This window comes from Temnothorax nylanderi, unplaced genomic scaffold, assembly GCF_030848795.1.
Source record: "Temnothorax nylanderi isolate EJ_2023f unplaced genomic scaffold, tnyl_v1.0 TNYL_tig0040_pilon, whole genome shotgun sequence".
In the NCBI taxonomy this organism is placed as follows: Eukaryota; Metazoa; Arthropoda; class Insecta; order Hymenoptera; family Formicidae; genus Temnothorax; species Temnothorax nylanderi.
Window position 1 is genome coordinate 575,088 of NW_027249102.1, and position 24,925 is coordinate 600,012.

The 24,925-nt window shown below is 35.6% G+C and overlaps 1 protein-coding gene and 1 long non-coding RNA gene across 4 annotated transcripts in view; one reads left to right on the forward strand and one right to left on the reverse strand.

The window, feature by feature from the left end:
- Positions 1-24,925, reverse strand: part of LOC139771477 (latrophilin Cirl) — a 447,191-nt gene that overhangs the window by 341,976 nt on the left and 80,290 nt on the right. For all 3 annotated transcript variants that reach the window (XM_071704284.1, XM_071704285.1, XM_071704290.1), the window contains one exon: positions 7,593-7,638. The gene's annotated coding sequence lies outside the window, so the exon portion shown is untranslated. The remainder of the gene's footprint in view (positions 1-7,592; positions 7,639-24,925) is intronic.
- LOC139771480 (uncharacterized) overlaps positions 1-24,925 on the forward strand; it is a 41,233-nt gene that overhangs the window by 598 nt on the left and 15,710 nt on the right. Inside the window, exon 2 of the long non-coding RNA XR_011717915.1 lies at positions 265-372. This is a non-coding gene — a long non-coding RNA (uncharacterized lncRNA). The remainder of the gene's footprint in view (positions 1-264; positions 373-24,925) is intronic.

Consider the following 24,925-nt stretch of genomic DNA (forward strand, 5'->3'; position numbering starts at 1 on the left):
AATTCATAGTTTATCGATATCTCACTCTCCGGGCAGAGTAATAGTCGCGATTCGCGTTCGCATGCATCCGATATCACCGTGCGCGATTTACAACGTTTCGAATTCGTGACTTCGCGCGCAATTCGTGTCAAACGGACGCTTTCGCTCGGCGAATTTGCTTTCTCCGGCTCGCGATCTCGCGAGATGATGTAAAGTGTTCTTATCCATTAACCCCCGATATCGCTACGCACGCACGAGGAAACTAACGTTGTTTGTGTTTTGCAGTGAGTTACAAGGCCACACCGTTACAAGGACAATAACTTCGAGTCGACGTCAACTTCCGCCCCGTATATCGTTCTGCATTCTTCCAGCATTTGTGTCAACATCTTCTAGGTAAGTACCTTTATTAATTATAAATTAATTGCCAGACGATATAAGATACTTAACTGATGATGATACAAGATAAGCGAAAATTGCGTTGAAATTATATCAATATAATATTCATTTATTTATTGAGAAAGAATATTTCGAAAAGTATGATATGAAAAATGCTCTTAGTATATTTATATCATTTTATATTTTCAAGATGTTTTTCGTATAATCTATTCTCTCGCCTGTTCTTTAGTGTTCTTTAAATACTTTATAATCTTTTTATGCTTTTAAATAGCTTTTCTCTTATCGTGTGTATTTGCTACTTTTAACAAAATATATAAAATCAATAACACAACGAACTCAATGATATTGAAACTTATACAGATATGAACGAAAAATGGAAGTTTATAACAAGAATAATAAAAGTATGAAATCTGAATGAATGAATTTATGCTAAAAATCTTTTTTATGAAATATTTTTTAACCGACGTGTACTATGTGTACATGTTACTTGTTTATCTGGCTTATCTATTATTTATAACTATTGCTTTTCAATATTGTTTACAAGTATAAAACAACGGTATCGTATTTCATCAATCACGTATGAGTGAGAAATTAAGTATTGTTTTCATTGGAAAAATATTTGCCTCTCATACGGACACATTTTATTTGACAAAATAATAGTTATGCATTCACAAGTTTTTATTGTTCCCAACATTATTGCTGAAATTATTAATGCATACGCGTTTAAAAAATACCGAAATCCACACAACAAGCGGAATGAAAGGATAAGTTTATTCAGTGATGCCTGATTTTTATTGTCATGATTTGCTAAATGGATGAATCCATTTAGACAGCTTAAAATAAATAACTGATATGATGGTACGAAGTTTTTGTCGTAAAATTAGCAGTTCTTTTCTATATTTTAAAAATCTTGTTTAAATTAAAATCGATTTGTTTTACGAAAATTTACTTATGTCACATTTTGGTCCTATTTTTCCGATATTTGACTTTTTTAGTTACAAAAAATCAGGAATTGGAAGTTTTTGGAAATTAAGCGTTGTGACTGTTGAAAATAAAATCTTATTTGACAGTAAAGAAAATATCTGGTTATAAGTTTCCTTATTTAGAATAATCACATTTTTTTATCCTATTTTTCTGATATTTGACATTAAATATGCTTAATTTTTAAAAACGTCCAATTCCTGACTTTTTTTGTAACTAAAAGAGTCAAATATCGGAAAAAATAGAATAAAAATATGACATAATTAAATTTGCGTAAAACAAATCGATTTTTATTGAAACGAAAATTTTAAAATAAAAACTGCTAATTTTATGAAAAAAAACTTTATGCCATGTACATTCGTATCAGTTATTTTGATCTATCTGAATGGATTCATCCATTTGGCAAAACATGACAACAAAATGCAGACATCACTAAATAAACTCGTAACTTTTCAACGTTCTTAATGAAAACCTGGTTTAAAAAATTTGTGAATCGCTCAAACAGTTTTAAGTGAATCGTCTTTAAGATATATATCAATATTAAGAATTTAACGTTTCTTTAGCGATGATCGCATGTTTCCGGCGATGAGCAATAGCAACGAGCGAGATACGATTTCTGCTAATTTACACTTCCGTAATGAATCGTTAACGTGGCGATGGAAGGCGTTTCCGTGTCTTTTCATCCGTCCGTTCGCTGCCATATCAGGAAAATCGTTTAAACCGGCGCGTCCGCCTTCGCGTTTACAATAAATTACTGCGCGAGGTGCAAGTGGCAGACGGGAAATTATCCACGACGAAGGAAAACAATCCAAGAGAGAGGTCGCAAACTCCCTCGCATTTAAACGCACGTCTGTCTCGAAAACTGCAGAAAACATCGGGAAGTTTCTGTTGACGTGGACTACACTTCACCTTCGCGCGCTTTTCTCATATTCACTTATCTAACCTTTTGAATGAATTAACGGAAGTTAATTCTATCTTTGCTCTTTTAACAAAAAAGAAAACAATAGTTTAACCATTATTATGGTATCCATTAATGAATGGATTTAGAATTATAGAGGACCAAGACACATTAAAGATAATTTTAAATATAAGAATAAAATATATCGTATACAAAAGAAAAATATAAAGACACGATCCAAATAATTGGAAAATATATCGGTTTGCATATTAGGATCAGATATTTATTTATTTCTATCATTTATATTCAGTAAATCTTATCAATAAATTTTATTATACAAGTCTTTATTAAATAATTTTATTGTCATCTACTCAGAACTCGTAAAACCCGTTTTATTTTCGATTACTAATTATTCGAAACATATTAATATCTACACTGAAAAAAAATGTTCTGGATTTTAGTAAATATTAGTTTGCATACAACTGTGACTCTATTTACTAAAATAAAGAAAATTTTCCTTTTTATTAGTATATGTGATATATTCACTAGGGAAAAAATATACTAATAAAAAGGAAAATTTTCTTTATTTTAATAAATGGAGTCACAGTTGTATGCAAACTAATATTTACTAAAATCCAGAACATTTTTTTCTCAGTGTAAACATTTTTGTTAAAAAAGCAACCTGTAGTTGAATAAATAAGGATCTATCATTAAAATTAAAGAGGGAAAGAATATCTTCTATCAAAAAATCTTGTTTTTGTTGCTATATATTTTTTCTAAGAATCGGCACGATCTTTTATTAGATATGTATAGTAATAGATAATTTATGTTGTACTATTTGCTATTTGAAAAGAAAACTGTATTGAACGGCGAATTCTCGTTCTATTGCAAACCTGATACGCTGCATGAATGCACGCATGTAATATGCACGTTAATAACTTTATGATCGTATTATACGCTTCGCATTGCGAGACAAACGTATCGCGGCGGACCAATGACTCCTCGTGATTATATTTCACGTTTCTATAGCTATTAAATTTTTAGACAATGCAAATCTCAACATTATAGTCGATTCTCTGTTATTATTTCTCCCTAATATAATTTGTATAAGCATACCTGACAAAGAATAATATGAGATTTATTCAATACAGCGAGAAAAGTTAAAATTTAATTTAATAAAGATATTTTAATAAAGAATTTGTTTAATTGAATATAATTTAAAATTATATATATACACGTACATAAGAAGATTTGTGAAACTCGATATATAGTGTTTAATTCTCATAGCATTTTTTGTACATTTGTTTACATTTTGTCTTTTTTGAAACGCTATCTTTGTATTCTCTTTTTGTTATGTCAAAATTAAATTTTCTACAATCGTTTTTCTACTATTTTTGTTTTTGAAAAACTTCATTAGTCTAATTATGTTCAATATCGATAACTTTCATTCTTAAGTTATAGAATTGCAATTTTCGAGATATACAAAAACACTGGCATAAAGACGTTATATAGATACTGCATAACTAATTTTGTGTTCGTCTACGTTGAATCGATCAAAGTTAAATCGCATTGAAGATTGTATCGAGTGGTTTTACGATTACCGCGATTCGCATTCGCAGTCTCTGGAATCGCGGGAGGCAAGAAGAACTCGTAAAGTGTTCAGAACCGCAGCCGGGCATGACATGTATATCGCTCCGCCACCCCTGAAATTCATTCGACGGTATCTCCTGGTGAGAATCGACCGCGGACAAAAGAGCATCCCCTATGCGACAGCATCGTATAAACAACGCGAATCGCGATCTACATCGCGGAAGGAGGGCGGGTTGCCTCTCCTTTCTCGTCGTCGAGGTGTTTCGAAAGCGAATTTATAAAAGAGAGATGCGCAGAGAGTTGCCTCCCTTCTTCGTCCTCGCTAATCCCAAAAGTCCATAAATACTGGATGGGAGTTTGTTCTCCGAAGGGTCGTTCGCAGTTGTACCCCGTGACACGGCGCGGCACCGCGATGACGCTTTAATTCAACGGCGCGGCTCGAAACGCACCCTGAAACGTCGCGTAGAATTTGTGGTGTCGTTTCGCACGGCCGATAACGCCTCGATAACCACAGCCGCCAGGGCTTACGAACTGAATCACGGGAAACTTGAGTCCTTTAGGAATTCAGATTCTACACTGGGTTAACTTTAGACGGGAGGCGAACAGACAGAGACAAATTATTTGAAAGGAAAATCCGTGAATAGCGAGTAAAGACGTAGAAAAATGATTTTTGTGGCACCAAAAAAACGTCAAAATTTAAATGAACCATATTCTGGATATTATGATCAATTATGGTTTGACATCTCTTCTATTAAGTATCGTATTCTAATAATATGTACAGAATAATTTGAAAAACAGACACGTTCATATATTTACCATAAATTAAAAAATTGAATAAGTCTCAATAGTTTATAGGAAACAAAAATGGATAATATAGGCGATGTAAGTTTTGCAAAAATATAATGTCTTATTAAAATATATATTTTGTATATCATATTGGCATTTTTCGAAATTATTTCGTAAAAACTGATATATTAAGTCTGTGCTGTATATATATAGCATGCAGCATTATGAACCCTGTGGATTTGTCCTCCCATAATTTACCATTGTTGCCTAATTAACCGAACAACCAAATCCGTGTCACGGTCCTTCCCTCGGTGATCGTATGCCTATTTTATCCCATTTCTATCTCGGTGTAAACGATTCGTGCCGGAGATTTCGGACAACACCAGGCCCGGTGGCAAACGTCAACAGTCGAGGATGCAACGTAAACCAGGACAGAATCGCTCGTGGCGTGTTCCCCAACGCGCTTTACAGTTCACAAGACCATGACAATTGCCGGCGCGTTACAGTCAGTTCCGCAGCATTAGGGCAGCTGGTCCGGTCGAGATTCCGAGTATGCTCGAAAAGGGACGAAAGAAAGGGAGAGAAAGAGCTAGTGGGGGTGTAGGGGGACCGTAGGTAGCCCATTGTCGAATCGGAGTCCGGGAGTCCGCATTCTCCTTTAACCCTCCGTGCCGCCATTGACTGTCTTTCGGTTCATGCCGACGACGAGAAAACGAGCCGAAACTCATCCGTCTGACGGAGTAATGGAGCGATTGAGAATACTTTCCCTGGAATCGTTGGCTACTTCCACCCCAACCGCATTTATTAACCCACTGTATTCGATTGTCGTCTACGTGGCAACATAGGGCGAGGGAACTTATGTGATTGCATTGTTACGTGAAGAAACTGATGAGATCTATTAATCTTGAGTCGCGGGCGATTATCTGACAGATAGAAGATTTTACATTCACATTTTAAATCGATAATTTGTTTCAGTTCTCAAGTGACGTAAAAACTCCTATCGGCAATCTTTTTCATTTTTTTAAATGTATTTATTATAATTCGTGAATATATTCCTAACATCTAAAATCTTATTTATATAAATTAATATATAAAACCTTATTTATATAAATTAATATATATTTATTTTCTTATATATAATATAATATATAATAATGCTTATATATTGTATGTATGTGACGCAAGATTAACTCTTTACGCACAAGCACTGGGACATAGGTATAACTTCACACGGAATAGAATGTTTACTTTGCATACGACTCTTATCTACCCCGAACGTTAATCTTCTGTACACTATTATCTGTTCCCAGCTTATATTTCCTAAATAAATAATGATAAGCCTATTGATTGAAACCAGGAGGGCTATCTTCAAAGGCATAAAATTAATCAGGTTTAAAATACTAAAATTTGTGCACTTGTTAAGTTAAACTTTTTTTTAAGGGTTTTTATTTTTTATTTGCTCCTGAACTTTGTAGCGTAATTTTTTTTATGTAAAATAGAGTAATAACTTATAATATGATGATAAAAATATTTCGAGGATGAAGAGTTAACTCTCTTAAGAAAGTTATTTTTTGTTATATGTTAAAAACAATTTTGGATTAAAATACAAAGAGGCTCATACGATTACTAATATAATTATAGTTGATTCAAGAATTTATTTAAGAATTAATTTATTTATGCGTGAGCCATTTATAAAGATTTATATTATCATGCGTTCAGGTTTTTCGAATAATTAATAATTAATAATTAATAATTAATAATAATAATAATCTCTTTTACTTTATATTGATCCTTAAAAATCGAGTTTGATTATTCGCTTATTTGTTTCAATGTTCAGTCTTATTACTCTCAGAACTGCATTTTAAAACGCAAGAATTCATCGTCCGATAAAGTTTTCCTTTTCACACGAGAGGCGCGTTCCATACCAGGCGATACACACCGGCGGGAGCGGGTTCAATAAAATCGTAAACACGGCAGTTACACGGACAACGTCATAAAGTTGGCCGACGCGTGTAACGAAGACGGTTAAATGCTGCGCGTGCGAGTGCATGTCTCTTCGAGAACCGGACTAATTGTGCGCGTACGGGCATTCGAAAAGGAGGAATCAAGACGAGAGCATGTGAAAAAGTCTTGTCATCAAGGTATTCCAGGAATGTGAGAGGATAATGCTAATATATAATCCGTTCCAAGTCGGAGTCTGGTCAATATATTCATTAATATTCGGGTGAAATTAATACAGTATTTTTGAAATAGTAAATAGCGTATCTATAAATAAATGGTTATAAATTATTCAATATGAATCTCCAATTACAGCGGTAGAAAAAGCCAAAATAAATTAAGTATCTTGAATAATCTATTGTAAGGCAGTAACTTTTATGCAAATATTTCGAAACAGAATTATTATATTACTTTAAAACTGACAGTTCTAATTGCAAGTTTTATTCCTTATATGAAATAGCGATCCTGAAAAAAAATTCGATCGTGTAGTACGCATTTGATGGGCTGAGTTTTTCAATCTTCTTTAGCAATTAGATATTAACCAATTTTTTATTTTTACTAAAAATAATATCTATCTTACTAAAGATGAGAATAAATGTTTCGCAAACGTTTTATTTTATATATGTTACTTATGTCAAATTATTTTATTTCTACGCGTATTCGTCAGTATACGATTTCGTGATATAAGCGTGGAAAGAATTTTCTTTGTCGAAGATTTTGTGCACGCGTGTGTATATATGTATACATGTGTATATGTGTATATGTGTATACTGTATATGTGTATAGAGACGTAGTCTTCCTCTCTCAAAGAAGCGAGAGAAGGTGAAAAGATGATCTATGCTACAAAGACCACCAGATCTATGATACAGATGAGTAACGTTATTCGACTATATCCGTTATCAGTTATTAGCTAATTGGCAGGCACATATTATGTATACACGCGTGTATATGTCTGTATACTTACGTAATTTTTCCACGTATCGTCCTTCCTCTGTGACGTTAACGCGTATCTGTAATACAAAACGAAAAAGGTCATTAACACAATATATAGGATAGATCAGGTGGTGTGCATTTGCGTGTTAGTCATACGTATGTGTATTTCGAAGATTAAATTTTCTGAGATCCTGCGAGATACAGATACACGAGTAATATATATATAACAGCGCTTAATTTAAATATGTTTTTTTAATCATCTGCATTTGCTTCGTTATAATCTGACTATGATAATATACCACGCCCTTCGCATTAATTGTTCACATTATGTTTGTACTGTGGAGATATAACTCCTCGATTGGGCAGATATACCTGCGAATAGATAGCATTATTCAATAGATAGAGGAAAAAAGGTACAAGAAGAAAAAGGAAAAAGATAATAATGGTTCCCTCGCGTATTATATCAGCATATATTTCCCGCTAGATAAAAGTTTGCGCTTATAATTGCCGTATCGGGATAATGAATCGGTACTTGACAACAGTAAAAAGAAATATCAATGTTATATTTTTAATAAGAAATAAAGGACAATTATTTTTTCGTATGAAATCGAAGTTTTTAAAAAACATATACCAATCGAGCGATTACATCGATGGTATCTCTATGTACGATATACTCGTTCTCTCGCTCGTGATTTGCGTCGAAGATACCGGTATGTTGTACAGATTATAGACTGAGCTTTTGCATTCGAGGGATTTCGCTAATCCTTTCCCTATATGTAATCCCATTATCGGGCATTTTCCTTATGCTACGAATATTGTGCGCACGTCGGCAACTATACGTGCGCTCTTCGAAGCTACGAGTCTTTGAAAATAATTATACATACGCAATCCTTAGAAAATTATTAACGTGATACTATAACTTTTCATAAAAAGAACTTATGTCATAAAAGTTGATTTTTTAAATTCTATTTAGTCTAAATTTGGATTAATATTATCAAGCAAGTAAAAAATTAAAGCTGCATTTTATCGAGATATTTAAAAAACTTATGGCGTTATTTTTCTCTTCCTGACATTGATCTGTAATAAATCATGTTCATTAATATTTACTCAGCGTTTCACAAAGTTTCTGGTTATACTTAAAGTATTTTCTGTCATGAGAGAATTTCGGTCATTCGCCTCGCATCCACAAATTATTGTGAACTCACGGTTTGGGAGATCATTCCGACTCGAATTTTCGAAAATTATCTCTTAGAGATTAACGTCGAAAATAACCTTCCAAAAGCGATCAAATCGAACGGTTTTTTTTTAAGGAAAGAAAAACAAAATATCTCTTTGCTTTCTCAGCCGGTCGGAGCAATGACGTCGGATATGCTCGATATTCGGGCACGCGTGAAATATGAATGCGTGCGTGCAGTAGACCCAGCCGTGTATTCTACAGCTAGTATATATGCATATCGATGTGGCGATACGGTGACACGTATCAAATGCATTGATTTCGCATAGCCAACATCTCACTCACGCTGCCGTACAGACTTGATGGATACACGTATACCTGCCTGCTGCCTGCGTGTGTGTAATGGAGCTCTGCGGGACCCAAGACCCTTCCGGGACCCTTTCTATGCGCGGCACCGGGATCGGCTCGAATTAAAGGGGAACGACTCGGGAGTGGTGCCAACTTAATGAGGGACCACCTAGCTTTAACTGTTTGTTTTTCGAGAGACCGAGCCCCGGAGAGAGAAAATGCCCGCCTCGAACCCGCCGGAGACCTATATATGTACGCGCGTTCACGGTCAGGCGGTCCCATTTATGGCTTGTATCGCCAACCCTATTGCCATAACTTCCGCGATTTGGGCGTGAAATTACACGCGCAAGAATCGGTATGAGAGGATCGTCGATAGTTCGATAAAGGTGTTCGATCCCTCGTTCTCTTCCGATCGTTGTCCTTTTTGTCCAGGTTTTCATTCTGCGCTTGATCAGGTTCTACCCGAGCAATTTGTTACTTTATCTGGTGTGTGTGTAATTTACAACAGTGTGATACGTTGTTTCTCGTGCCAAAGATAACCGTTCGACTGATTTATTTCGACGAGATATTCTTAAATTTTGAATCGTTTTTCCTTTATTCGAAAAGAATAATTATCAGCATTAAGTTAGTATAATAACTTCCGATATTACAACTCGATAAAGAAAAATCATGAATATTTATTCTCAAAATAATAATGTAAAATTGGTTTTTCATAACAGTTTATATAACAGTTGATCGGAATGAAATACTTACATTACTTTAAAATATATACAGTTGGATTAGCTATCACTATCTTATTTAGCGCACTGTAATCTTTTCTTATTGATTTTACATTAAATATACGATATCCTTTAATAAAAAAATTGTCTGCTACAAACTCGATAGATACTTACACTTTAAAAACAAGGTGCTATATTTAGTGTTACGTATATTAAATATATGGACATTGATCCGTCTTTGAAAGAAATTTTTTTTGCTGCAATTATATATATCACAATGTGTCGCTGAAATAAAAAATGTATAAATGTCCTTTCTGACGCAAAACGGGAAGAACAGCTCGATTGACATTTCGATACGTAAAAATTTAAACGGTGTGAGAGAATAAAGAACTTCCTCCGATAAAAACGCCGCAGAGATACTGACGTTTCGGCGACTGTGTGGAGGCTATCGGTCATTATTTATCGGAGGATGAGCTGTCGCCCTAAGGCGAAATTAAAATCCGAGAGTTGCCGATAAGGCGAAGACGATGGAACATGAAGCGAAACGGAGAGGCAGAGAGGCAGAGAGAGAGAGAGAGGGGGGAGGGGAGAGAGAAAAAGAGAGAGACACAAGGGTCGCTCAAGCATATACGATAACGCGCTCTGTGAAAAATACGCGTACGTGGCACTCGACCACGATTTAATTTATCGTCGACAGGCGGTGCAGGAAAAGGCGTAATGCTACGACTCTTATGAACATTGTATTCACATTGCGTTATTCATATTCGTCGCAAGCATTCGGCGACATTTTTACGAGAGAATTTTCACCGGAAGCACACAAAGGAAAATTGGAAAATGATTGATGAGTATCCAAGATGAGAATAGCAATGCCTCTGCATTCATTATTGCAAGGGCACTTTCTTTCTTTTTCTTTTTTTTTTAAATCATTTTATTAATCATGTAACAGATATCCTTCACATTTTTTCACATTAATTTCTCGTGAGATAAAACTTGAATTTTCTTTCTATAGTCTCGGAGATTCCCTCCTGTCAAGAAAGAATACTTTTTCCCTCACAGGCAGAATATCCTACTTATTATATCAATCCATACGTATACACTGAAAAAATCTATTTCATCTATTTCTATTCCGCGCACGCATCCATCTACTTCTACAATTTCTCACAAGATTAAACTCGAATTTTCTCCTGATAGTCACGCACGATCGAGTGAAGCGCAGTGGGACTTTCGCAGCGGCAGGAATACTCCTTCAAACGAATATATTTCTATTAACGTACCCCGTGTGTCGTTCGAGTCTTCCGCGAGCCGAAACATGAAATGTCACTTACTCGAACACATCGCTCGACACACACACGTGTCTCGACCGATCGAAAATGGTACTCTAACTCGTGACAGAATGGAAAGTTTATTAATATCACGAAGATATTATTACGAGAAATCTATTATTATACATTTCTTCTCTTTCATGAAATTAGAACCAGAAAAAAGAATCCTTTAGGAATCTAAATATTGCAAAATATTGATAATTCGACTTATTTTAAGCACCAAATTCTTAGAATCGCAAAGTAAGTTTATTCTTCAAATATTTAAATGCACGTTATAGTTGATATACGGTTAATGCTAATATCTCTCTCTCTCTTTCTCTTTCTCTCTCATCCACGGGCGAAAAAGATAGTATTATAAATTATCCGACGCGTCCGACCGGTGCGATTTAAAATCGCCCGAAGAGAAAGGGTTGCCCCGACAAAAGGAGACGGATGACGGAAACGTTAACAAGGGTGCTTCTCTCCAATGTCACCGATTCGTCTCCTTGACGTTGCATTTTACGAAAGGGGATTGCGGAGAGCGGACGAGACCCTCCTTTGTACGCCTGCCGTATCGTACATTTTTATTAAGCCCGAATAATTGACGCGAAATCTGAGATTCGCCGCCGGCGCTTCATTGCCTGAACCTTTTCAGATTCGTTGGCCTATTTGAAACCATATGCCGAACTTGAATAACTTCAATTGACGAGTCGTCATTGTGTAGCCTATTTTTGAAGCTTTCGTAATGAAGCATTAAATATTGATTGAATTTCCAAACTAGGCATGTCGCATATTTCGAGAATTTCTCGTAAAAGAGACAAATCTGTTTGTAGCATGCGCGTATTTGAAAATTTAAGACGAATGCATGTTAATATTGTTAATATTTTATCAATACATTGCTATTCTTCATAATTATCTGTATAAATTATATATATACATATCAAGCCGTTGCCTATTTATGTTTGGAAGTCGATACCAAACGCGTGGCGATCAAAATTTAATTTTCGCAAATATGCGGCGACGTGCGTACAGTAAAATAGAGTATGGGGGGGGGGGGGGCGGATGAAGCGGATAGAAACATTGTAACAAGGCGTATATAGCTAGCGTTGGCGCGCAAGGGGGTGGGGGTGATTTTAATTAATATATACTTAATTAAGTCTCTCCCGTCGAAGGCATTGTCGTTGCGCCACGGGGTCGTTATCTATGCCATGCAGTGCGCAGGTGATCTACTAATAGAAACTGTGCGGGAATAGTTCGTCTAGTTAAGCCCCTTCGAATACACATCGGTTTATTGTACGCTTGGGTGATGCGGCGTTGCGAAACATATCCGACGCCCGCTATATATACATATATGCAGCCTCCATTAAAGCACCGCTTGCGCCGGTGTATTTTGCCGGTGCACGCGTTTGAGTGAAATCGCGCTGATGTATCGATAATGCGAAGTCGCGACGAAAATGATTCCTCTCAGTCTCTCTTTATTAATTTAATATCTTGACATGGGAACAACCAAATGCAACTTGGATATGCACGAAAATGAATATTGACATTATACATATGATATTTGTTTTTTTTTTCTTCAACTTGTAAAACAATCCTGATTCGAAATACTTGTTCTAATAATAGGTCGAGCTATCGCGTGAAGCGTGCTTTCGCAATGTCTCTCCGTTTTACTGAATCGTGGGTATTCTTGTTCGTAATTTCAAAATAATATTGAAATAGCTTCGTTTGAAGCCAAAAATAGTTCTGAGTGACGGAGAAAAGAAATTTTGATTTTTAACGAGAACAAAGAGAGACATAGAAAATTAGAGTACTTTTTATTAGGACAATTTCTTAACAGGACTTTTCTTATTTATTGTTTACTGTTTAATATTCTCCCTTTATTCATTGTCATTATATTCATGACAATATTCATAAATATAAATTCATTTGGAATGCCAACTATTTTTTATTTTCTTCCTCCAATTATTGTTAATTATCACTGAAAATAATTTACCTGAGTTCTTATGCACAACCACCAAAGACAGATTCGCACGAATTTGTATTAGTGTCAAAATATCATTTGCGCGAATTTTGCGGCACTTAACTGCGTTCTTTTACACCTGCGATTCACGACGGTGGTCCCGAAAGTTTTGGTCGATACGCCGACTAACCTCATGAATATATTCACAAGCCAGGCACAAGAATACGAGACAAAGATGTTAACTGGTGACTCGGGAAACGCTTTCCTCCTTTAAAGATCGTCTTGTTAGCGCGACGATGCACAACGCCGCGATGCCCATCGAAATCCCGCTTCGACTTTCAAACATCTTCGGTAACCAGCCATAAAAGAAATGTGCACGTGCGTCCACGTACATATATCTTGCGGGACTACGCTTCAGTTTTTTTTTGTGCAGAAAAAGAAATTAATCCCTGGCACCAGCATTGTGGCGGTAAACCTCCTCGAATTCCTCATTTTTAACAGTTTCTAAATGATAAAGTCACTTCACGTATTTGTTTTAAAGCACAAGTAGAAAAATTATATGATCATTTAATTAATTATGAATTGCATAATGTTTAAATTGTTTATTAAATTTAGCAAAATTTCAATTTGTGTGATTATACTATTATTTATAATTTATAAAGAAAAAAATAAGCAAAAGCACAGTTATAGAATTTCTACAAAATTCAGGGGTAATAGGGTCTGTGAGAGCTTCCTTTAACTGCAAGAAATTTGAATATCCTCCATTTCCCTTTTTCCATTGGCGTCGCATAACTTGCATTAAAAAAAGGAAAAACAAAAAAAGATCGTCAGCCGAGTTACAACCGTGGACGACAGTCCGAGCGGAATTTTAACGCATTATTTTGCATCGCAAATGTGACCGCCGTTGGAATTTTCGCAAATTTGGCAGCGCGACGTCGCGCACAAACTGCATAGGCGAGAGCATGAATGCAATCGTCGGCGCGACGTAAACAACCGACAAGAGCACCGATTTTTAATTGGCCCATTATCGTAAACGATCGATAGGTGTCAATTAACCATAATTCTGTCAATCATATTATTATTCCGCGCTGCTCGTTCGCGTTTTATTAATGCGAGAGAGCGAAAAGGGAGAGAGTAGGAGAGAAACACTCTCCCGGCGGTCCAACCCGGGCTTGATTTATTTTCGCGAATGCCCAACTGCATCGTTCGCTTCCGGCACTATCTTGATTTGAAATCAACTCGTCTCTCCTTTCCCCTCTCATCATCCACGACATTTTTTCCGTTTCGAAAAGCCGTTTTCTGTGTCCGCGACGAGTTTCCACCGATAATCGAAATCGTTTTCAACCTCCGAGCATTAAGAAATGTTGAATATTAAACATAGGGAGACGAATAGAAACGAATACTAACCCAAGATGGTCTTTTTTGTAAAATTATCTTAGCAATTAGAACACATTTGTTCTTAAAACTTTGAATTTAAGAACAATTATCAACGATAAAAATTATTAAACATAAAATACACCAAAAAACGTTCTTTTTAAATATTTTATGAAAAAAATTGTATGAGTAATTCTATACAATGCTTATACAAGTAAAACATTTTTTATGGACAAAATATAGCAGATATAATAAATGTTTGCTTCGATAGTAAAGCTGCCAATTTATCACTTTTTATAGAGACAACAAATTAGAGACATCTTCTTTCGACGGGAAAGTTATTTGTTTAGCTTCGAATAGTGAGAGAGATTATGTGCTGCAGCTGCAAGCGCGATGCAATCTTATCTTTGAGATCGAGATAACTAGAAGTGATACTAGAAGTGAGTACCTCTAATTGAATTTTTCCATTTTGGGGATATCACACAATCAGTGACATTTTGATATTTTCGTTTGTTCTACGAAATAGTAATTGAGCTGTTTTTAAAAACTTTTCGACAAGAATTAATGTGATAAGTGTGTGACAATTATGATGCCACTAGAAATTTGCTACAAGCAACATATATTATTTTTATTGCTTGTTAATTTTTGATAATTTTTAACACATTGAAATTTTTTATTTAATACCGCTATCAGCTATTAAAATAAATTAATGTCACAATATTTTTTTCGAAAACCAGAATATTAATAAATTACACCTTTATATTATATATTATATTAAAATTCTTATAAATTGCTGCATAATTGTATGAAAATTGACTCGATTTCTATAACATAAATACAAATCTAAAATCATATTAAAGCGAATAAATCGCAAAATATCAAATTTATACTCACGAACTCGTGCATTTGAAAGCTCGTAAGTATCGCATAAATCTGAAAATCCTAAATTTATACCCGCGAATTTAGTTACTGAAATCTTTTCGGAAGTACTAAATCTCAAATGGGATCTATTAATCAGAGATATTAGTTAAAATCTAGCATAATAAATCTCGAAGTCCTGAGTTCGTGACCTTATCTACTTAAAGGCTTGTTAGTGTGATAAATCTCGACGCTAAATTCACGTTCGCGAACTCACAAAACTCTAATAACTGACAATTTAGCGGAAAACTCTTCAATTTTGGGGGTATTTTGAATGTAGAGTGGAATTTCGAGTCGTCGACCGTACGATTTAGCTTGTCTTCAGAGGAAGAAAGTACGTCTCGAGAAAGCATTCTTATCCGACTCTCTTTCACACTGATATTTCTTTCTCGAACGTCGCTCCCAGGAATGGACGATAAATTTTATCGGTCCCGTTGTCAGTCTCAAAACGGTGCACGACCACTTCACGCTCGCATACAACGTTTCCCCAGCGATTCAATATTGACGCATCGTCGGTCACCCACATTATCGGCCCGGACTCATTCCTTCTCACGTTCTTTAACGCTTCTGAAACAAGCGGCCGCTAATTTCTTTCTCTGAACACTTGACACGAACACTATCTTCTCTATCATCAATGTAATTAACGCGATTATTTGTATTTTTGCGTCTATTTGTCACTATGTATTAGGTACATTATATTTTTAAAATCGGTAATATTTTTTATTGTTAAATTGTTTAGAATGTATGATTTATGGCGAAATTCGATATTAGTTTATGTGTATTTTTATCCTATTAACAGTTGTTATTTTTTGAACAAGAATAAATAATAAATATTTATCATGTATATAGTAAGTTGCATTTGAAAGTGAATCGATTAAATGCATATGATGGCTATACATTGTACGAGACTGCTACGAGTTAACGTAAGAGTTAATTAACGTTAAGATTTAAATCAGTGAATCGTAAAACAGAATATTTCAAGAAAAAACAAGTAACTTTAACAGTTCACGCAAGCGGTTTTAAGTTAGAAATATTACACAAATGTAACTTTAACTTATCTTGATTACTGACTTTACTTCAATTTAACGCAAAAAGTACATGGAAAGTAATATTAGTTGATTCGGTTTCACAATTCTATAAACTACTGCAAAAGTGAGAATATTATATCTTTGTTTAATCAAAGTATTTTATTTTTTGCTCATGCAAAAATAATTTTGTTTAAATCATATAATAATAATACAAAAATATAATTCACTTATTTGCTATAATTATAACAGGAATACGTTTTCTTAAATCTAATTACATATATTTTATATATAATTTGTGTCAATAGGCACTTTAATAAGGTCTCATGAATAGAAAGAACTAAATTGCATTGCATAGATAAAAAAAGAAATAGACAGATGAGAATGAAAGTAGACAAAAAAGTATTAGACGACAATCACGATGTATCCTCGATCCCCGTAATAACGCAGGAATCTCATTAATTCCACTATGTCTTCATAAGTATAAAGTGTACATATATATGTCTATGACTGGTACGCCTACCTCGTCCGTCCCTCTGTAACTCTTACCAGACCTACGCGTATCAGCATCTGTCGGTGCGTAGACCGGAAACGCGTCGTTTACGTGCCTGTCATCCTCGTCATCGGGCACAAAGACCGGCAAACCCGCACGAAATAGTTTCAACCCTCCGCGAGTATACGAGACGATTCTCGCTATCGCATTTTTCTTGAGCCGCTCTTTCCCGCGCCGGTAATGTGAGCCTCCCCGGGCTCGACAATGACGAAGGAAACCATAATTGGCTCCTCGTAGCTATTCCCCCGACACGAAAGATACGGAAACTCGATCATTGGTAAGTATATCGGGGTTCTCGATTTCTTCGCGTTCGACGGTGTAATTAGGCCTCCCAAGTTTGTTGGAGTTTCAGTTCTAATAAACGTCTTTTTTTTCTTAAACGCAAGAATGATCATTTTACGTATTCTGGTGTACGGATAATTATTTTGAATTATTTTATTAAATATCCTAATAAAACTATATTATCTAAAATTATTTATAAAGCTATGCTGCTATATTACAATAAAATTATGTACATATTCTGAATTTGCGTAATCATAATTTATCTCTAAAGAACGGAAATGCAGATATGTAAATATATATTTATATATTAGAAATAATTATCTATTAATCTGCATATTGAAACAATAACTGGATTAAAGAAGCATTGCAAACGTTAGCGTCTAATTTCAATTAAATAAGTTTACAATTGATAAAAATTCGTTCATGGCTGACGTTTGCGGGTTAGAAGAGAATTATGATGCGCGCCGGTTTATAATTCATGTAACATTTTGTTACGGATGTGCTTTCATCCACCGCATGCGCATTGTTAATCGTGGAGAAGCGCGTGGAGCGGGTTGGTCGGAAGAAAGATATATTTACAACCTAGATGAATCAAATTAACCCGTTGCCATATATCACGCTGCTTGGGAATACGTCGGCATTTGCAATTTAATTCGGAGAATTATCGCGACGTATAGCACGCTGCGTGTTCGCCGAATGTAACATCATCTTGCGAGCAAAATGCATTATGCAATAGAAACGAAGTAGCGGTAATAGGTTTCTCTCGAAGCGAATGTTAGAGCGTTAATAATGAATCGTCTTGCACCGTGTGTAAAAATTTTTGTTTCCATATTTTCCAGAAATTATCGTTTGATCACTCTAAAATGAATACTTAGAGAACATTTGTTATAAAACTGATGGCGTTTTAATACAAAGATATATTATCTTGAATCTTTTTAGCATAAAATTTTAAACTTACATTATATAACACAATGAGAAAGTATCATTAATGACGAATAAATTTTCATACAAATCTTCGTTCATCCTGTATTTCTACTTATCGCATATCTTGTAAATAAATAAAAAAAATTAATTAGACAGCCATGACGCGTCAGGTCTTTGTTCGACAAAACGATCGTTCCCCGAATTTTCTTCTATTTCATCAGCGAATTATAATCGTCGCCGCTTCCTAGTCGACGGGGGTGTCTGGTTACGGCTTAAAATATTTGTTAACAAACGTCGAAACCCCCGTCGCGACGCACCTGGGCCGCAACGGTGCGCGGAAAGCGCGTAACCAGCCAGCCGGGCCCCCGGTACGCTTTCCTCTTCCTCCCTTCCTCCCGGTCGTCGGTCTAATAATTCGCGCCGGAATTATTATAATTTAATACGATACCGGGGCGCACATACCGCTCGCTTCGCCGCTTACTCCGCCGCCGCGCGGAGCCACGGCCATTATTCGGCGTGTTTGTAGCCCGCGGCGGCGCGTAATAAGCCGGCTTATGCCCGCGTATCTCTCTTTGTCGTGTATACGCACGCACGTAACGCGGCCGCGACACGCCTATCTTATTCTTCCCCTCGGCTGCACCGGCACGGCACGGCACGGCGTTGTATGCGGCATACGTGCGGACGTACGACGTGCATAGGTCCGGCCGCATCTGCCGGTGCAGCCGAGGTCGTGGAATCCGAGAGGCCCCGGCCCCTCCTACTCGCCCTTTTCGACACCTTCGTCTTCGTCCGTCCCCTTCGCCCGTTGTCGTCCTGTCGTCGTCGTCGTGTGTCGGAGGGTAAGCTAAATTGATTCAAGTAGATTCAAGTAGCTTGATATACTGTGATACACATTTTTTTTTACATATCTAGATGTAGGTTTTTCCCACGTGAAATTTTCCGGAACATAGAGATTTCTCGAGACGATAAAAACTTCTATGTTAAATTTTGCTTTTAACGGAAAATGTATTTTTTGCATTAAAAAATGTTTATACAAACACGTTATTTTTAAGACCTGAAACGAATTATTTAATTTCTTACGTTTGAGAACTAAGTTCTTAAAAGGTCTTTATCTTACGATTTTGTACTTGTCTTCACTGAGAAAAAAAATATTTTAATCCAAAAAAATATTTATTAGGTGGGTCCTAATAGCATATTTACTTACTTTTTACACATATTTATTTAGAATTATATATTTTTATTTCAATTAAATAAAATATCTAATTCTAAATAAATATGTGTAAAAAGTAAGTAAATATGCTATTAGGAGCCACCTAATAAATATTTTTTTTGATTAAAATATTTTTTTTTTTCAGTGTTTGAATAGCTTTTATTTGTAATCTATTCTAAATAAGATTTTAACATTTTTTTTTTTCAATAGGAGCTAAACATTAGCTTTAATTTATTAGTATAAATTTTGAGCTCAACTTGTGGATTGTGCTTATATGATTTACGGTTATATGGTTTTTATATTTTAGTTTGTATACGACCTTAGCCGCAACAAATTTGCGAAATGTTTGCAAATCCGAATTTTTCACGCATGTGCAATTACGACACGTGTAAGTGTAAAAACATGGAATAATTGCAAATTTTGTTCTCCAAGCATTACTTCAATCCTTCCTATAATAGGGTGTAATCCATTAGACGCTTTAAACGCTTCAGAGCATCATTTTGTCCTTGTTTAACATTTGATAAACAACAAGGATGAAATGTTTTCAAGAGCGTTTGGAGCGCCAAGTGGATCGCACCCATAGTAATGAAATAAAATATATGTATATAGAGGAGGTAGAAATTCTTGCGTGTATGTGTGAGTCTGGGATTTTATTACCGATCACCGAGGAGCGCTCATCGATTTTCCCGTTATACCGTAATCATGTAATAACAATCATGGCGATTCTAGTCTGGCGGATGTGCACATCGAGGAAAAAATTGATAAATCCTTTAAGTAGGCGATGGGAGCGAATTACATTTTTATAGACGTTCGAACAGAACGTGAGGGATTTATTATCGATCGTTTCAATTCTCAACGATCTCTATCTGTTGAATTATAACGATCATCTCCGACCGAGGAATATGGAAGCGAACGTGTTAAGGGAAATAGAAGCAATATACGCGGAGCCCATAAAGAAACCAGCTGCTTTAGTTGCACGGTAATTTATCGTTATTTCGTATTTTCTAGTTATTTCCGCCGTTAAATCAATGATAAATCTAATTGGAAAGTTGCTATGATTCATTCGTAAATGATATTTAGCACAAATTATATCAAAGTCTTATTTGATATTTGATGTTAAAACATTATCTGATATTCCGCATGCAGTTTTGATAACAAATTATAATTTACTGTATGTAAGCAATAAGCAATCGCAAAATAATAAGCAGTAAACAAAAAAGATCAAAATTATTGATTATTTTCTCTCTTTCATAAATTATTATAGCAATTAATCTTATTATACGAATTATCTTTTTGTAATAGCCTTTCATGACTCATTACTCGAAACATTAATATCAATTAAATCGGACAATTAAGATACTATTAATAACATATATCGATTTATCATCTGCCGTTTGTGACTACGCCGCAAGAATAATTTTCGTCGTCTGGCAATTCTCCCTGTCTTTTCCTCCTTTCTCCACATTTCCGCCATAGCGTACGGGACGCATAATTATTACAATATGTCTCCACGACTATCGCGGCATTAATATTCATAAAGTCGATCCGTCAAAACGGCCCCTTCTTCTTCCCCCACTTTATGCTTCGCTTATACCTGACTTCGAAATTAGGCATCGATGTTATTAAATATTTCTTCCTATTCCTATATAACAGTTATATAATGAATATTTCGTAGACTGGCAACAGAGAAGGAATATTAAAATATTATTTGATTTTATTTTGTAAAATAAAACCGCATTGTATAGTGTGTCGCGTCACTCACTCGTGGAAGTTCTTATTTATTTTCAAATATGAAATTTGAAACAAAAACACACCATTATGTGATATCGCTGAAAGTGGCTTGTGTGAAATCGGTCTTGAAGTTTTCATGAAATCGCGTGACAACTAGTCAACATAGCGTTTCAAGATCGAGGGTCGCTAGATTCGCCCGAAAGCGGCGAAGCGGCCTGTAAAATCTAAAATCGACACCCTTCGTTGCGAATCGGGCGAGAAATGCGGCGGTGGCATCTTCGATATTCCCATAGTAGCATGCCGAGAGAGGCAGCGGACTGGGAAACAGATTGTATGGCTCAAAATCAATAGGCACCTGATTTATTCCCATGTGCGTACCACGGCATCCTGCGCGCCGAAGCGTCCTGAACGAATTTATTCGCATATAGGAATATGCATGCGACGTATGCCGCGTGTATATGAAGTTTCACTTTTCCTTCGTTGTGTATTTAGAAGTGCTGATAATAACAATCGTGATACTACCGAAATATCAATGATCCATATTATCACAACATATTACAAAAAATGCTAACTTTTTTCTGGATGTAGAAACCTTTTCTTTTACAAAAGAAATAATGTTTCTATCACTTATAGAACAATGTTTGCATGAAAAATATTTTGATATTTTATTAGCAATTGATTCCGTCGAATTAGTGCATCTAATTTATAAAAATGTTTTTTTTTACATATTTGAATTCGGCATTTTTCTTCAAATAAAAATTATATTTGACATATTGAATGTCACAAATGATAACAGAATGTAATTAACACATATTTATACATAATAATTGAAAACGTGGTTGTGATATGTATTATTTTTTCATTTATATTATTTTATTACAAAACTCCGTATAAACTGCAATACAATTATATTCATAGTAAAAAATTTATATGACCTACGCAAATACGAACATAACGGAAAAAACTTTATTCGTATTATCAAATTTAATTAATTTTGAGATAATTTTATCACCGCAACTTCGCATTTCTTCGACCGCGAAGAAAGCCCGACAGCGAGACGTCGCGGCTTCTTTTATCCGCAGGATTCCTTATTTCCAGTGGCTACTCCGGTGGATTGCATGCTTCGGCCGTTAATTGAAAGCTCCGTCGGAACAAAAGACCAGCAGCGCGTCGAGCTTTACCCGTCGCCGCCGGTGGAAGAAAGCTCGTTTCAGGTGAAACGAAACACTCATTGTCGAAGTCGGAACTTCGGGCGATTCAATTATTCGTTCCTCCTGTTAGGCGCCCGGCGTCCTTTAAACAGATGCCACCTCTCTTTCTCTCTCTTATCTCGTCCGAGATAATTAATCGCAATTATTTCTAATTGGTGGAAATTAAAACGCCGCGTTCTCTGATTCTTCTCTGTTCCTCTCTCCTCGTCGTGGCTTAAAGCGGCGGCCCGGAAAAAGGAAGTTATTTATCGGCCGAAGACTCAAGGGGGTGGACAATCGTCGTCGTTGGAACGGGGTTGCCGCGGTAAATATACCCCCGGCTGCTCATTATCGAGTGCCGCCGACAGAATGCAAATTATTAAGATTGCAGGCTGTCTCATCGCCGGAATTCCGCGGCACGTTCCCCTTATTTCGAGGCTGCAGATTTCAGTGATAAGCCGAATCAGTGCGCTCACAAATATCGTTTTCGACGACAAAGCGTGGCTAGCCTTAACGTCAGAAGTTATTAAAAGCTATTATGTTGACTTTAAAGGGACTCTAGAGATTGAAGTTCTTTATTTTCAGTTAATCTAAATTATAACAAACTTTTTTTATGTTAGGTTTTTAATCATAAATACTATATGTATGCTAAATTTATATTTAGTTGATCATAACTTTGAAATGTTATTATAACTATAAAAATTCATGGACACAATAACATTATAAATTCACTCTTTATGATTAAAATTAGTCATAAATAATTTTAATTGCAGATATCGAGCTATCGAACAATTAATATCAATAATTTTATTCGTTTATTCTTAATAGAATTTAATTAAATATGGAATCTATATTTATGAATTAACAAACATTACCGTAGAATAAATCTTAAATGTAATTAAGTTGTTTTTTGAAATGTTCAAAAATGATTTATAGTGAACGAATCACTTTGTAATGTATCAACAAATGAAGTTAACATATAATCAAAACATGAGATATTATTTAGCTGCGTAATAAATCGTACTCAATATCTGGCTAAAACTAATCGATTCATGAATTCAAATAAACCACTCAGTATAATCATTTCACGAATTAATATTGGCTATCTATTTGTTACGACCGCAAAGGCTCTTCTATGCATTTGATATTCCAGAAATATGTAGATATTGTGTAGAGATAATTTGTAGATTGTTTTTGAGTTAATATAATTGACTGAAGAACCAAATTATATTTACAATTTCATATAATTAGATTTGTACATGTCGATTCCATTTTTAATTCTATTTCTGATTCATTCTATGATATATGATAAGTATATAACATTATTCTGTAAAATTTATACCTAAATTTTTATCTATTTCTCAACAGTGCACTTCAATTGTTACAACATAGTATTTTGACTTTTTTTCTATCATCGCGATTGTTGAATTATCTTTTCAATCATTTTTTTAAAACAGTGAGATCTCGCGATGTCTGTTAATGCAAAATTAAATGCATTTCCCGTAAATTAAAAAGATTGCCGCACGATTTTTTTTCAATAATGCATCCGTCAGCAGACATTTTTAACTATCACAACACGCAGCTTCTATTATCCGGGTCCGGGTGTACCGCTGAAGAATCTAAATTCGCCCCGAAAATTATGGCACGAGCATGCGTCCCTCCGCGGCGTCGCCCTTGCTATTCTCCTCACCGGCCACTCATTATCCTTATACCTAGTCATTTTTTCCCTCGCCTAATCGTTTCTCACGGCTGAGTCACGAGCGAGTCGCGCGCGTGTAAAGCCGGTGCAACGCTTGCAGGTTTCAGTATAGTATACACTAGGCACGAGACGCTATTAGGTCTCAAAACTCATGATTAAGTATCCATAAATCACAATTTTGATTTCGGCTTCTTATTACGAAAGAGGACAATGACTTCAAGTTGCTATAGAAATGCAAAATGCAAAGAATTCTTTCATTTGATAGACGTAAGAATGCAAAGAGCAATGCTCCATGATTTCACAATAGACAGAGAATATGAAATTCGCATACAATATCTTTCTAAACTTAATTTAAAATTTCTGAATTTTTGTATCTATTTTAAGAATAAACGAAGTAAAAATAATGCGCCTATCAAACTCGTCCGTTCTTATGCGACGTATCCTTCACGATTCCGGAGTTAATACGCAATCAAGCTCGGCAAGAAAGATATCATGCAAGAATCGAAATTCTTCGGACGATTACCTCCACGGGGTCTTCTGACATCACTGTTGTGCCGTACGGCCCGGCGGGCAGAGCTCACGGTAAACTCTTCCCAGAAATTACGTTTACGATGCAATAGCAGGCGGGAAGGAGAGAATCAGCGCAGCCGGTCGTTGCGCGCCATTAGTCGGCTTATTTGATGGGTCCAAAAGAATATGGTCCTAGCTGCGATCGGGAGTCTCGGGTACGAGAGATCTCATTGTTCGATCTCTCCTTCAGTTGCCTGAAAGATCAGATTGTTCCGACTTTCATCCAAGAATACTGCTGAAAAGCTTCTAGAATTGATGATTTCTTTAAGAATAAGCTGTATATGTTATTCTAATCTGTTGTCTTTTGTTTTCACTAACCTCTTCAATTGTGTGAACTTGTTAAATAATATATTTAAATCAATTTCAACAGTATTAATCTTTCACGT